The sequence below is a fragment of the Leucoraja erinacea genome, chromosome 16, assembly GCF_028641065.1.
Source record: "Leucoraja erinacea ecotype New England chromosome 16, Leri_hhj_1, whole genome shotgun sequence".
Lineage (NCBI taxonomy): Eukaryota > Metazoa > Chordata > Chondrichthyes > Rajiformes > Rajidae > Leucoraja > Leucoraja erinaceus.
This window is the reverse complement of record NC_073392.1, coordinates 33,651,609-33,667,184: the sequence shown is the minus strand read 5'-3', so window position 1 is coordinate 33,667,184 and position 15,576 is coordinate 33,651,609. Positions and strand designations below refer to the sequence as shown.

At 40.4% G+C, this 15,576-nt stretch overlaps 1 protein-coding gene across 12 annotated transcripts in view; it reads left to right on the top strand.

The window, feature by feature from the left end:
* Nucleotides 1–602: 602 nt before the first annotated feature.
* The window catches only part of setd5 (SET domain containing 5), a 144,702-nt gene continuing 129,728 nt past the window's right edge, over nucleotides 603–15,576 (top strand). For 3 of the 12 annotated variants that reach the window (XM_055648108.1, XM_055648111.1, XM_055648101.1), the window contains exon 1: nucleotides 603–1,131. The gene's annotated coding sequence lies outside the window, so the exon portion shown is untranslated. Of the gene's footprint in view, nucleotides 1,132–2,076; nucleotides 2,406–2,481; nucleotides 2,506–2,594; nucleotides 2,737–2,828; nucleotides 3,226–6,146; nucleotides 6,228–6,380; nucleotides 6,516–15,576 lie in introns of those variants that run through there. The other 9 variants (XM_055648109.1, XM_055648102.1, XM_055648110.1 and 6 more) reach the window with 7 other exon arrangements.

The following is a 15,576-nucleotide window of genomic DNA, read 5'->3' as shown; positions in this document are numbered from 1 at the left end:
TATTTTTCATTGGAAAAAAAAGGTGTTTGTTTTTTTTATAATCCACACCGGCAATGAACAATCCGTGAATAGCTGAGCAATAAAAAAAAAAAATAGGCGTCTTTTGATCCCGGTGTTTTTGTGGGTACTGAGAATCCACTGGACGTGTCTTTAACCATGTCCTCCCCGCACACTGCCTTGTGCCGTCTCACTCCCTCTCGCCTTCCACGCGAATCCGCCGATCAAACAAGCCCCGCCCATGCAGAGGAGGGTGGGGCGTGTGTGGACTGGCAGCCCCCTCGTCCGCTTGATTGGCATTTCCATCAGCCAGTCAGAGGCGGGGGAAGTTGAGACCGTGGTGGCGTTGCTTTGAGATTGTCCAATAGGCGAGTGGGGCGGGAGTTGGACTCGGCTGACCCGCGCGAAGCCTCCACTCGTCTCCCCGCCCCGGCTGGGTGAGGAGACGGTGGAGGAGGATCTTGTGGCCGTCTTCCCGGCCAGCCCCTGCACCTGGGCTCGGGGAAACCCCGTGTCTTTTGTCAGGGCGGCCCGCCATTTCCGAGCGAGTGGTGGGGGCGGGGGGGGGAGGAAGGGATGGGGAATGGATGGATGGGGGAGGGGCTGCGGAAGCAACGGCGGCTGCAGCTGCATCGGCTCACAGACCGAGGCCGGTGTCTGCAAAGCAAGAGTCGGCCCCCAGCTGCAAATAGACTGAATAGTCTCGTGATACGAATGGTTACCTGACGGGGGGAGGAGGAGGGGGGGGGGAAAGAAAGTCCCAAAAATAACAACAAACCCTATCCCGCCTGGACCAAGTTTTTATTTTCGTTTTAAGAAAAAAGCCTGTTTGAAAATTGAGAACTTTATCAACAACCTGCAAATTCCGCCCCCTCTTCCTCAGCAACCCCCATGTTCTTTTTTCCCCACCCCTAGAAACGTCAGAGAGAAGCTGTAAAAAGGTTCGGTCGGTGACCTCAGGAAAGCCCGAGGCTTGGCTTAAGGCCTGGTTGGATGAATCCTGAGCTTTTTTAACAATAACACAAAAAATAAACACACAAGGAAGGAAAGAGAGTGTGAGAGAGAGGAAAAACAGAACATTAGAAGAGGGGAGAAGGCAGTCCTATTCAGAAACGATTATTGAGAGAGAAATCGGTGAGTTTTCCTGTTTATAATTAGGTTGCCAAGAAATTTGATGGGTTTTATTGGTGTGGGTGTTGGTGCTTACACGATGAACACTGCGCACTTTGAAATATATATATATATGAAATCATTTTAAACCGATTTTCAAACTCCTTTTCCATTTTAGTCTTCGATAATTACGTTTAGAAGGATGAATGAGTAAGCAAATGTGTATTTTGGTGTATTTATTCCACCTCGTGCAACTTAATCTCTAGTATTTATTTCATTAGAAAACAAAATGAAAAGCCTCAGGGTAGCACTCAGTTAGGAGACATCCGATTCTGAGATCTGTTCAGGTATCTCTACCCCTCAATACATCATCTGCATTCAACCTGTTCAAGTATCATAATGATAAAAACGTTTAAGACGTTATCAAAATTATGGAAATATTAGAAGTAACTTGACGTTTTGAATACTTTGTATCATGAAACGTATTTGCAAGTTACATCAGAAAATAAAATAGATTTATTTGGTTTATTGTTATGTCAAATTCGATTGTGGCATCCAATTTTTCATCAATAGTATCCCAGTAAGAAACAATATCAGAATGGTAGGTAGGATTTCTGTTCCTTTTTTTCGTTGAACAACTATAAATAAATAGTTAGATTATTAGTAGCAGAAAAAGGAAACGCACTTTTTCTTGCATTATTATAGAGCATGGCTTCTTCGACCCACATGGTCTAGAAAGGTGTTCTGGCTGAAGATGACACAGATGTTTGTTTTAGTTTTGCCTGCCTTTAGATGGGTTTTATTGCAGACTTTCTAATAAATTTCAAAGTTCGTTTTCACCGGTGATGTTGAAATGAAGTGCAACTTTTGAAATTATTACCGTGCAGCAAGTGTAGATGCTTTTAGCTGTCTAGGTGAAAAGATGGTTCCTGTATCATAAATCCAAACCTTGTTATAAAATGTGTTAATACTGGCCATCAGTACATTTTTGTCACTGTTGTTTCTGAGACGCACGACGTTAATTTCTCAGTTGAACCTTTACCTTTTTAAATCGGGGTGGGGGGACTGGGTTGCAAGTCATAACAAACTATACAGTTTGTTGTAAAGCATAGTCAATTATGTTGTGGAGATTCTGCTCTCCTTTCGATGTTTCTCAGAGGCCTAACAATATATCGCTGTAAACGTTACCCCGCGTCACCAGGAAGCCAAATCCTATGTCTTAAAAAAAAGGTCTCCAGACCAAGAATGCCAACTTTGTATCTACGATATTCCTTTCAACGCAGATCCTCTTTTCGATAGTAAGCCGCATAACAACTTACATTTTCTTGGCGTGTAAAATCATCGTGATTATCCATAACCTAAACTCTGACCTAGTTATTTATCCTTAAATCTTCAGAGGTAACTTGTGCCGTGTGTGTATGTATGTATGGGTTTGTGTGTGTGTGTGTGTGTGTGTGTGAGGAGAGGGGGGGGGGGGGGGGGGGGTTGGGGAAGGGTTGGGTAGTCTGCTCTTACTGTGTGTTGGTTTTGTCTGAAGGTTTTTTTAAGGTTGGTCTTCGAGTGGTGATTTGAAAGTTATTTGGTTTTAATATCGAATTTCTTGGAAATTGCTTCTGTTGGTATTTAAAGGTAAGAATGGGCATTCACTTGAAGAGGTTAAATGTAGAACGATGGCTTATTATTTCACTGAAATTATTAAGATCTACAGAAGATATAGATTAATTGCAATGATGATATTTTTCGGTGTATTAACTTCCAAAGCTTAGATCTGATTTACTTTATTTAAAGTAATTTAATTCATATTAGTGGTCGAGAAAGCATAAAATCGATTATCAGGACCCCGCGTTGTAATTACAGAATTCAAAAAGAGAGAAATCACGTTGGTATTGTGTTCTATTAGTAGAACTGGTTATTGTGTGGACAGAGAATTCGGCTTTATGCTGTGCGAAGCTTGCTATATGCGGCGTTAGCTGAAATTGAGTCTGAGGCTTTGAAGTTAAGGCAAGGCCCGATATGTCTGGGAAGCAGGATTGCACTTCAGGAGCCTGACACAAATGTTTAGCGCTGAACAGTCGATGCAACACCTGTACAGGTCTTCAGCTTCCTTGGATACGGATGGTAAAAGTGGATTTGTTACGTTTATTTTGTTGTTTGTGGTCAGTAGTGAATTCTCCCATATTGTATTTTTAATAAAAAGGGGGAGGGGTAGTGCAACCACGTACTGGATACTGAAATAGAAATGTTATATATATTAACAGAATCATATATTGCCTGATTTCCTTCTGATAACTGCCTTATTAGTAAGTTTTGAGATTGCTATTTTGAAACTAATGATTAATTTTCTTCAGGAGAATGGAAGCATTTCTGTACAAGAATCAGAGTGGGGGAGGGGATTGATTTTAAATCTACTTCCATCAGTTCCAGCACTTCGACAGATCCAAGATGTAAAAATGAGTGTTCTTAAAAACATTTTTATTCGCTGATTTCAAAGTCTGTATAAGGGAAAAGTTAAAAACCATTACTCATATTTTGGGGTGTTTAGGATTTGTAGGTTGCACACTTGCAGCTTTTCAAATCTGTTTGTGAGAAGCTTGATATCGGAGCAAGAGTATGGGAATTACCAGGAAGATACTATTTGTTGCTAGCAAAAGTACATATTGTTCAGGAGTCCATATTTTTGTCACGTTCGATACCAGTCTTTGATCCAGGCGTTCCATTTTGTGTTTTAATGATCTCGCATCTTACTCAATGTCTTGTGTAGCTGGGAGATTTTAGACTGTTATGACCCTGTCCCAAGAAAAAATGAAGTTCGAAATCAAATGGGGTCTGTGTGACTCGTACATTCCATTAACCATACGTGTGTTCCAAAGCAATGGGTTACAAATGTTAAGATTGTTGCAGACAAACGAGCGTTCGTTTATTATTCATTGCCTTCATTTTTATTACCTTGATCAGTAAATACAAAAGAGAACGAAGTTGGTGGATTTGTGACTACGGAACAATCTTAACAGTTTAAAGATTGTGTTGCAGTTGAGGGTGTGGGGGAGGGGAAGGAGCGCCTGTGTAGAATGCCACTTCATTGATACACCAGTGAACGTTGTGATGCATTTCTTCAAGTCACGAGCCGAAATTGCTCCCGGGACTAAAATATATTTTGGATATTGGTTGAAGTTGTGCATTATTTTATGGTGTTAGGAAATCGATTTTCAAATACCTTTTTTGTCATTCTCAATGCTTCTGTTTACATTGCTTTTGTGGGTTGTTAAAGCTTACCCCGAACGATGACCTGTCAATGTACATGAAATAACGTTTAATATGTTCCGTTGAAAAGTCGCACACTATATGTGGCGTCGTGGAAGAAACTGGCTTTGGTGAAATTTGATATTGGATGAAGTTCTCCCGCATACTAATTAACAGGCAAATGGTCGTGGTGCGTTCGTCTTGAGTGGAGACTGTTTAAATTTTGGTCACGCTGATAAATTGTCAATCTCTCCGACAATCTTACCGAAGATAAACACATTCTTCACATTTTGCATTATCCCTGTTTCAATGTAGAACAATACGGTAAAATCTTTAAAGCAACTTGGCTTTTTGTGTTTTAGTAAGGAAACTGACTGATAGGAAGTGGATTCGTCGATTGTAGAGGATACGAGTGGATTAGCAAATTGATAAATAAAAGCATTGTTCAATAAATAAATATTATTCAGACTGCAACGTCCATATAATTAAGGCACAATGAACATAGAAGATTATAATTGATATTTTTTTTAAATAGGCAGTAACATTCAAACCTATGTTGGGCAATAAATGCCTATTGGTAGCGGCCCACATCAAGCCTGGAGCTGGAGTACTTGGTTATCCAGTTAGCGCACCGAAGACCTGGGCGGAAGGTGTTTCTATGATTGGCGCCAATGTTTACGGGACATAATTTATTCTATGTAGGGTTTTTAAGGATATAATTAAATTTAGAATACCGTCTTGGAAAACCCGTGAAAAGGGTTTTTATGTAGGCGTTTGAGTAATAGAATAACATGCATATTCAATCCTTGTGTTTTAAGCTCGAATAGGCCTTTCATGAAAATGGCTGCAGTTGCGTCTGAACTGGCTGCTTGGGTGGTTTCTGTCTTGTAGCCTTCGTTTCCATCTGTAGATTCCCGCGAAGAATGTTTAAGTTTTCTGCTATATTTACCAAATTTGAATGGTATTGACCAATTTTTGAAAAGAAGTGGGCAGATATCTCCGAGGAAAAAACTCACGACTGCAAACCTACTTTTTGTAGTACTCCAATGCCCCAACTACATTAGTTAATTGTGTTTTATTGGAAACTGAATGGGAGTTGAGGAATTAGGTTACAGGTGCGAAATCATTAATGTACCTCGTTACGAATATAATATGCAAATCCAAACAGTAGATGTTTGAGTTTGTTATTGAGAATCCTTTAGTATCCACGATTTATGTATACCATGCGCGAGGGGGAGAGAGGGGGGGGAGATGTAAAATTACATGCTATTTTTTGAAATATACTACGTTGTTGGCCTCCACGGCTGGCACGTGATTAATTGTACGTGAAAGGCTAACTAGATTTATTGCAAAAAGAATAATTACCATTGTGGATCTTTTCCTGTGTGCAGCATTTCCGATTGACTGATAATTTAATGTATAATGTCTGGGAAACATGGCTGCATTTTTAAAGATTAAAGCAATGTTTTTGAAGACATCGTCAGCACCTTGGTCACATTTTCCCAATTCTAATTCCCCCTCCACCATCCCCGATCTATTTGCCAAGTTTTATGGATGAGTTTATAAACATCGAGCAAATAATTCAAATTATAACTTTAAAGACAAGTAAGTCAAATCAGTCCACCCAGCGAGATAAATTATTTGTCGTTGTACGCAAGCTCCTTTAGAAATTAGTTTGCAATGGATTGTTTCCTATGAGTTTTGTATCATGGCGTGTTGACAGAACGCAGTTGATCTAAAGTTAGGTAATTGGTTCAAGTTGCGTTTCCCTTATCCTGCATTAGGATTTCTAGTGAGATATGCAAATTAAGTACATCGGCCCCATTTTCTTCAGGTGTTTGGAATGATTCCAAGAGGAATTTCACCGTATCAAGTGTTTGGTTTGTGATTGGCTGATTATTTTCTAATACAATTGTTACATTTAAAAAAAAAAATGTCTCGCGTGCAGATATTGTAGAATTACGCTTGTTTTGTAACTTATAAATTCTGGTGATATCAAAGATCGTGTTTTATTAAACACGGTTTCTACTTATCCTCAACCGGAAATCATTTTGGAATGGTGCGAGCCTTACTCCACGTATTCAAATAAGATCAGCAAACATCTCCTTTTTTGGAGAACGCTGCAGCCAAACGTTTGTTTCGACCCGACGTTTAATGTGTTACAAAGCGTAAGGCGAGCATCTTTAAAACTTTTTTTCTAACATTCTGCGACTGGTGTTTTCTATTTGGCTGGGTCATATTTTAACTTTTGTCGCTAGTGCTGTTGCCAATGGCGGACATCCCGCCTCCCACCTCTGACCATTCATAGGTGCAACTCCTTGCTCTAAAAGTATTTGACAGAATTTCCTTACCAAAGCTGGATTTGAATAGTCGGGAGGAGGGAAGGAAAGGAGAACGCGATGTTGCCGGTTCTATTTTGAGGGCTTACTGAATTTCTGTGTGATTTCTGAATTAAGGTGATCATTCGGACCAGTAACGCTCTCATATCTGACTAGGCAAGGGAGTACCGGGGGGGGGGGGGGGACGATAGATGGGAACTGCTGGGCAGCCATGAATTAGGGACGCCATTTTTTACAGGGCTATGAGCACGTAGATAATCCTTTAAATTTATTTTGCGAAATCGATTTGTTTTTAAACGAAAATAGACGTTGAGTGGGAAATGGCTACCCTCACTTTGGATTTTCCTGTGCAATTGTGAGTGTAATGTCACAACGAAACAGAGGAGAGGAATGCGAGGCGTGCGATTGCAGAAACAGCCGGTGCCTGGAGGTGGATTAATGTTCTCAGAGAGATTGCATCATCCTCGCTCCCACTGGGCCTCTAAAACCCTTCCAGCTGTAAAGTAGCCAAAAATAAACCAATTATGAAAGAGCACAAACATAGGCGGCTGATTTTTGCAGCATATGTATAAAGGAACTGCACTGAGGTGTGCCCTTATTCTCTCGATCCTAGCTCTTCGCAGAAAATGGATTACTTTATTTTTCTTGTTTTTAAAACGACCACGATACCCATCCACGCAAATAATAAGGAATGCATGAGAAATACTGCTTCCTGACATTTGTAATTCACCATGCAATTACTCCGACGACCCATTCAAGGGTTTTTTTCGAAAATGAAGGGAATGGCTCCAGTTTGCTTTGGGTTAATAGGGACATATTGGACCTATATTTCCCGAACGATTGATGGAAAGAAAGCGATTCGTTAATTTTGAGCCAGATTGTCTTTGCGTGCTGACGTTTAGAAGCATGCGCACAGACTCTAATTGTGTTGCCATTCTTATATCCTTCCTGCGAGGGGCAATCCTAGACGTAAAAAAAACGTTTATGGTTTCTTATCTACGTTTCCCATAGTTAGTTGTGGAGATTCATACAACCATGAATCCTCTTTAGACCTCTTTAGCACGGAAAACAACAAACTAGGAAACAGCCAGCCAGCAAAATTAACGGCTTTTATAGGGGGGGAGGGAGGAGAATATAAATTGGAACTCCGGAGACGATTGTGAATGCAACCCGACAATGCAATAAATCCAGAGCAGCGCCATAGAAATGAAGTTTTAAAACAAAATCTTATTGAAAGAAACAAAGACATATGGAGCAGGAGTAGTCCAATCAGCTTGATCCTTTGACATTTCTTGTGATCATGGCTGATTCTGTATTGGTACCACCATTTTCCTTCTCTCCACTTCCACTGCAGGCCTAACAGGGGATCTCTTGTCTTGTCATGAATATGTAGGAACAGCCTATGTTGACTGTGCTATACTTAAAAAAACAAACTTGCGTGCTGTATTCTCTTTTGATACTTCGTGATTTCAACAGTTGCTGCTGCTATGATTTGAAACGTTATATATTTGTACCTATGCAAGTACTCTTGCATTTTTATTCTTTATATTGAAAAAAAATGGACAAAGGTGACCACGGAGAAAATGGGCAAGAAAACATGAATCGTTTTGCAACATTGAACTTGTTTTGTGGAAGCTTGCAGGCTATTCTAATCAAAGCAAAATAATGGATTGTTTTAAGATAGGAGGATAGGATGTGAGAATTCAAAATTATGTTGGGTTGCATCTTGTTTGAAATGTGTTTGATGCAGGGAAGAAAAAGGAAAATTTGGCTTATTTGAAATTATCTCTCAAGGGAGAATGGTCATAGGAGATTTTATTAAAATGGATTATCACAGAAGGAGAAGGACGTTGGAGGCTGTAGGAATCTGCTTGTTTTCCCCATTTTCCTTTCTATGAGCACAAAATGAATGTTGGCATAGCTTCTCCCAGAAGTAGGTGCATGGGCTGTTGTATACTGAACATTTTCAGCCTGAAGGTATATCTGATTTTATTAAAGCTAGACATTTGGAAGAGATTATGTTGTATCCTCAAGGATCTTTTAATCTCAGTATATTGCAACTGGCTGCATGAGACATTTTTTTTAATCAATAATGGTTGTCTCACACAATTTAAAAGCAACTTCAGATTTTAGTCTATAGACTTAATGAAAAGACCTGCCTTTCAGAAGAATATTTTCCACTTGCAAAATTTAGTGAATTTGGCATTCTTCTTGTTGCTATCTGTGTTGAGGTCGGCTCATTAGGGACAAATCCTTCTGATGAACAGAGCAACGGGGTGTCAGGTTTTGCTGAATGTGTTACCACATGGACTTTCCATTCACATCACCACTGGTCTAAATTGAATTTTGCTGGGACCACTCAGTTCCACACTTCATCATAGCCTTGGCCCAAATGTAGCTCAATTTTAGAGTGAAATGAGTGGTATAACTGGAGTCAATGCACTTTAGGTGTAACCTCTCAATTGGTTGCAATCATAATTTGCAGAATGATTTGATGATTGTGGTTATTGAAGGTTGGTTTAGTTTAGAGATACAGCTGTGAAACAGGCCCACCAGGTACCTGCCGAATAGCGATCAACACTCCTACACACTAGGGACAACTTAAATTATACCAAGCCAATTAATCTACAAACCTGTATGTCTTTGGAATCTAGTCGGTTATCTCAGCCACGGGACCTATCTTTGAGAGTTCCTGAGAAATGTCAAGCAATATTCACAGCGCATAAGCACGAGGCAATCCATCCAAGCTCATCTCCAAACTTGGAGTCAGCACTCACCTCTGCAACTGGATACTTGACTTTCTGACCAACAAACTACAATCAGAGAGGATAGGTCAACCTCTACAATAATCCCCAACAATGGTTCCCTGCAAGGATGCATTCTAAGCCCCCTTTTGTACTCTTTATACACCCATGCTGCAGTCAAATGCAAATCCAACCCAATTTACAAAGTCGCAGATGACCCCACCAAACTGGGCTGGGTAGTAAATAATGACAAGACGGGAATGGGATTAAGAATCTCATAACCTGATGCCAAGATACCAACCTTTCCCTCAATGTTGGCAATACAAAGGAGATTGTGATCGACTTCAGAAAGCGAAGCAGCACATACACAGTGCCCTCCATAATGTTTGGGACAAAGACCCATCATTTATTTATTTGCCTCTGAACTCCATAATTTGAGATTTGTAATAGCACAATCACATGTGGTTAAAGTGCACATTGTCAGATTAAAGAAAAGGCCATTTTTATGCATTTTGGTTTCACTATGTAGAAATCACAGCTGTGTTTATACATCGTCCTTCCCCCCCCCCCCCCATTTCAGGGCACTGTAATGTTTGGGACACATGGCTTCACCAGCGTTTGTAATTGCGCAGGTGTGTTTAATTGCCTCCTTAATGCAGGTATAACAGAGCTCTCAGTACCTAGTCTTTCCTCCAGTGTTTCCATCACCTTTGGAAACATTTATTGCTGTTTATCATATCGGACTTCGGACACTGTTCTCCCCTCTCCCATTAAATAAGAGGTACAGAATTTGGAAAGTGCATGCCTCCAGATTCATCCCAGCTAGTATCGGGCAACTGAACCATCCTATCACCAATTGGAGAGGAGTTCTGACCTACCTTCTACGTCATTGGTGACCCTTGGGCTATCTTTAATCAGATTTTGCTGGACTTTATAATGCACTAAACATTTCCTTTATCATATATCTGTACACGGTGAATGGGTTGACTGTAATCGTGTATAGCCACTCCGCTGACTGGATAGCATGTAACAAAAACAAAAATGCTTTTCATTGTACCTCAGTACACGTGACAAACAAATCAACATATCCTTTTCCATGAAGAGAGTTTAATCACATAATCATGACATCGAATGGCAACACTGTCACTGAGTCTGTTACCATCAACACCCACAGGTTCATCATTAACTTGAAACTCAACTGGGCAGCCAAATAGATACTGTGACCAGACGTAATGGGTCAGAGGCTGGGTATTTAGCAAATCGGTCATCTTTTCTGCCATCATCAAAGCACAGTTCAGGACTGTGGTAGAATATTTTCCACTGCCGTAGAAGAGTGCTCTCCCAACAAATATAAGAAGAGTCTCGACCCGAACCGTCACCCATTCCTTCTCTCCAGAGATGCTGCCTATTCTGCTGAGTTACTCCAGCTTTTTGTCTATCTTCATATTAAACTTGATACTATCCACGATAAATAAGCCCACATGATTACAATCTTCAACATGAGTAAAGTGTGGAGATGCAAGGACTGCAGATGCTGGAATCTTGAACAAAGCGCAAAGTGCTGGAGGAACTCAGCCAGTCAGGCAGCATTTCAAAGCTTCTGACTCGTGTCTGAAGAAGGGCCTTGATTCGAAACTTGATTTAACCATTCCATCCAGAGATGCTGCCTGGCCCGTAAAGTTCCTTCATTACTTTTGTTTTACCAGTAAATTGGACAAAGATATTGCAATTACTTATCTGAGATACTCTAACAGCAACCCCTAAACCTGTAGGCACTTGCATCACAAACTAATAGGCACCTGTGAGCATTATCACTTAACGGCTCCTTTCCATGTCACATTACATCCTGACTTGGAAATATATTGCCATTCCTTTATCGCTGCATGGGTCAAAGCCTAAATTCCACACATAACAACATTGTAGGTGTACTCATAGTTATTCAACAAGGTGGCTCATCGCTGCTTTCTAATGAGAAATAAAGGCAGGCCTTGTCAGTGATGTCTGTGGTTGCAAATTTGATTCTAGGAGTTTTAGATAACAGGAAAACTGGAGAAATTATACAATGCAAATATTGTGTTGTCAATTTTCAGCAATTATTGAATCAGTAAATTGCCTGATCCATCAAAATGATCCATAATATGAACATTTTGAGATGGAAGATAGAATTTGGACAATACTAGTTCAAATAATTCAAATAGTTCAAAGTACAAAGTACACTGCTTCTAACATTTGAGTATAGGAGCAGGGAGGTTCTACTGCAGTTGTACAGGGTCTTGGTGAGACCACACCTGGAGTATTGCGTACAGTTTTGGTCTCCTAATCTGAGGAAAGACATTCTTGCCATAGAGGGAGTACAGAGAAGGTTCACCAGTCTGATTCCTGGGATGTCAGGACTTTCATATGAAGAAAGACTGGATAGACTTGGTTTGTACTCGCTAGAATTTAGAAGATTGAGGGGGGATCTTATAGAAACTTACAACATTCTTAAGGGGTTGGACAGGCTAGATGCAGGAAGATTGTTCCCGATGTTGGGGAAGTCCAGAACGAGGGGTCATAGTTTAAGAATAAGGGGGAAATCTTTTAGGACCAAGATGAGGAAAACTTTTTTTCACACAGAGAGCGGTGAATCTCTGGAATTCTCTGCCGCAGAAGGTAGTTGAGGCCAGTTCATTGGCTATATTTAAGAGGGAGTTAAATGTGGCCCTTGTGGCTAAAGGGATCGGGGGGTATGGAGAGAAGGCAGGAACAGGATACTGAGTTGGATGATCAGCCATGATCTTATTGAATGGTGGTGCAGGCTCGAAGGGCCGAATGGCCTACTCCTGCACCTATTTTCTATGTTTCTATAGGAATAGACCCTTCAGCCCACAATGTCAGTACTGACCATGATCCCAAACTAAATTATTCCCAAACTAAATTAATCCCACCTGCCTGCACAAAATCCATATAGATCTATTCCCTGCATGTTCATTTGTCTAACTGCTTTTTAAATGTGGTATCATATCTGCTTCTAACATTTGCCCTGCCTGCACCTATTGTCCACGTGTCGTGTGGTAGTAATAAAAGCATATTTTGTATATTCCCTTTAAACATTCCTCATCTTATTTGCCCACTCTCTAATACTTTGGTACTGGGAAAATAGGCTATGACCTTTATTTATGCCTCTATATACTTCTATCAGGTTGCTCCGCGACTTCCTACACTCTAGCGCAAATAATTCAAAGTTCTCCATCTTCTCTATAGCTGATTCTCTTCTGCACCCACTCCAACACCTTTACATCCTTCCTATAATGTGGTGACTAGAACTGCGAACAACACTCCAACTGTGGCCTAATCAGTTTTATAAATTTGCAAATGACTTGATAACCTTTGCACTCAATATCCTGACTGACATGTCAAGCATCTGTGCACCTTCTTTATCACTTATTCACTTGTGTTGTCCACTTTCAGGAAACTTCTTCCTTAAACATAATCCTCTATATCTCTCGTTTCCCTTATCTCTAACCAGTCTGAAGAAGGGTCTTGACCTGAAACGTCACCCATTCCCTCTCTCCAGATTCAATTTAATTGTCATTGTCAGTGTACAGTACAGAGACAACGAAATGCTGCTTGCCACACTTACTCCAGCTTTTTGTGTATTATCTTTGGTTTAAATCAGCATCTGCAGTTCCTTCCTTAAGATCCTTCTGTATATCATTGGTTCTAAGGGTCCTTTTAAATATTCTTTTTCTGATCCCCCCCTAAACCTTTATCTCTCACCTTAAACCAATATCCTTTATGAGGAAAGTAGACAAATCTACCCTATTTATCTCCGCCTCATAACTTTGTCACCCCTCAGCCTCCTCTGTTTGAGGGGGAACTAACCCAACCAATCCAACTCTAACCACAATGCAACAATCCAGGCAACACCCTGCTGAATCTCCTCTGTATGCTCCTGTAATGTAATCAGGTCTGCATACAATAATCCATATCTTCCGAACCAATTTTTTATAAAGTTGTAAAATGATGTCCCAGCTCCTATGTAGTACAGAACATGGAATTTGCTGACCGTGATAACATTTTATTTAGTTTAGGTTTGTCTGCCACATTTGCCACTATTCTTTTATCGTTTACTAAGCCAAGGAGATGCAGTAACCAGAAGTAACTTGTTGCCATTTTTTAAAAGGAGTGGATAACACATTGAAAAGTGAACAAATAAACTGAAGGTTAACAGCCAGCTCAATCTTGCCTACCTGGTAGCATTTGAAAGGAGCCGAATATTTTATGGATTTTGGGTCAGTACTTCTCTCAAAAAATCAAGCTTTCGTTCAATGGTAAATGTGAAAGTGCTTAGCCCAAATCAAAATAGCATTAAGGTGTGTGTGTGTGTATGTAAAATGCAAATGACTTAAGAGCTATAAAGCTTTTCAGTGCTTCAGGTATACCTTATTTTCCCTTTTGGAGACCTGACCCAGTAGTATGTACTCCCTTGAAAGGAGTATGTGAGCATTTCACAGAAGCCCTTATCTAAATGTCACCAGAATTTACTTTGCCAAACTCTCTCATTAGACCGGCTGTTGAATTGCTGCTGCAATGATAACTTCTAAAAATAGGGGCATATAAGTGGGAGAATGTTTTTGATTTCTTTTTTATTTTGCTATTAAATAGAAGCACTATTTGTGAAAATAAACTCCTCAGAATAAAATGTGAACAGATTGTGCACTGCATATAATCAAGAAGAAATCTTTAAATTATCTTATTTTTCTTTAAATAGTTAGAATTTAATGTGCTTTAAAGTCTACGGGGCGTCAGTATTGAAAATATGGTAAATGTTACACAATTAACACCTCCCACACACTGGAAAGTGCCCTAAAAATTTGCAGTGAGTTAGGGAAGCGGGTCACGGTGACCTCAGCACACGGAAGTGGAGGGACTGCTGTGGGAGATTCGTTGCAGTAGTCACAGGTTGTGGTGTTGGTGGAGATGGCCACTGGAGACCAAACAGCAGCTGTTGGGTGAGCAGATTGAGCACAGCTGCAAAGAGCGGCAGTGAAAGGAATCAATAGCATTGCGCGGGGCCAGACCGACCTGCACATCATTGATCCAGTGCCGCCAGGAAACGGGGCCTGAAAGTGAAAAATAAGATTGCTTATCTACTTAGGCCAAGATTAGACTTTTCAGAGACTTGAGAATTAGAAGTTGCATGATGGTGCTGGAATGAAGCGATTCTTTTGTGTGTTGTCCCAGAAGAGGATCTACTTACAATAATTTAGCTCTCTTACTTGTGAGTGATAGTACACATGATTAGGATGATTTGACTGGATAGCACACAGGGCAGCTTTTCATTGTATCTTGGTACACATGACAATAATAAACAAAACTAAACTAATCGCCTTTAGGGTGTAAACTAGAGAAAATGTATCATTTCCTAATTTCTCTCCACTCCTAGCATATATCATTTTCCAGAACCATTTTTCTCTGCAACAAAGTTTGTGGTCTGGAAAAAATGTGATTTATGCACAACTCCCTCCCTACTTTGACCCACCCTCTTGCATGACTAATCATTTTCCTCTTAAAAACTTTAATGTGGGATATATATTAATTTATATATTGGTTTATGATTGTTATGTGTACCGGCAAACAGTGAAAAACTTCTATTTTGCATGTGCAGTGGGTGCAAAAGAGAAAGTAAACAGAGTTCAGAATGTAGTATGACAGAGAGAGAAAGTGTGGATAAAAAAAAAGCACGTGTCAGAATGAGAAAGATTGGAAGGTCGAGAAATTCAACCCTAGCATACGAGAGGCCTGTTCAACTGTCTTAACAGTGGGGTAGAAGCTGAGTTTGTACTTGAGCTGATGCTCTGTACTTCCATGCTTTTGTTCCTTCTGTCCAACTGGAGTGGGGAGAAGAGAGAATGACTGAGGTGCATGGAACTTGATATGTCAGCTGCCTTCCTGAGGCAGTGTGGTGTAGGGAAGGGGGGGGGGCTGGTTTGTGCAATGGACTGGGCTGCATTTACAACACTGATTTCCTGCCGTCTTGGACCGAATAATTGCCACACCAAATGTGATGCATTGGGTTTGGATGCTTTCAGTGGCGCATCTGTAGAAATTGGTAAGAGTCAATGGAGACGTGCTGAATTTCCTTAACCTTCATAGGACATATG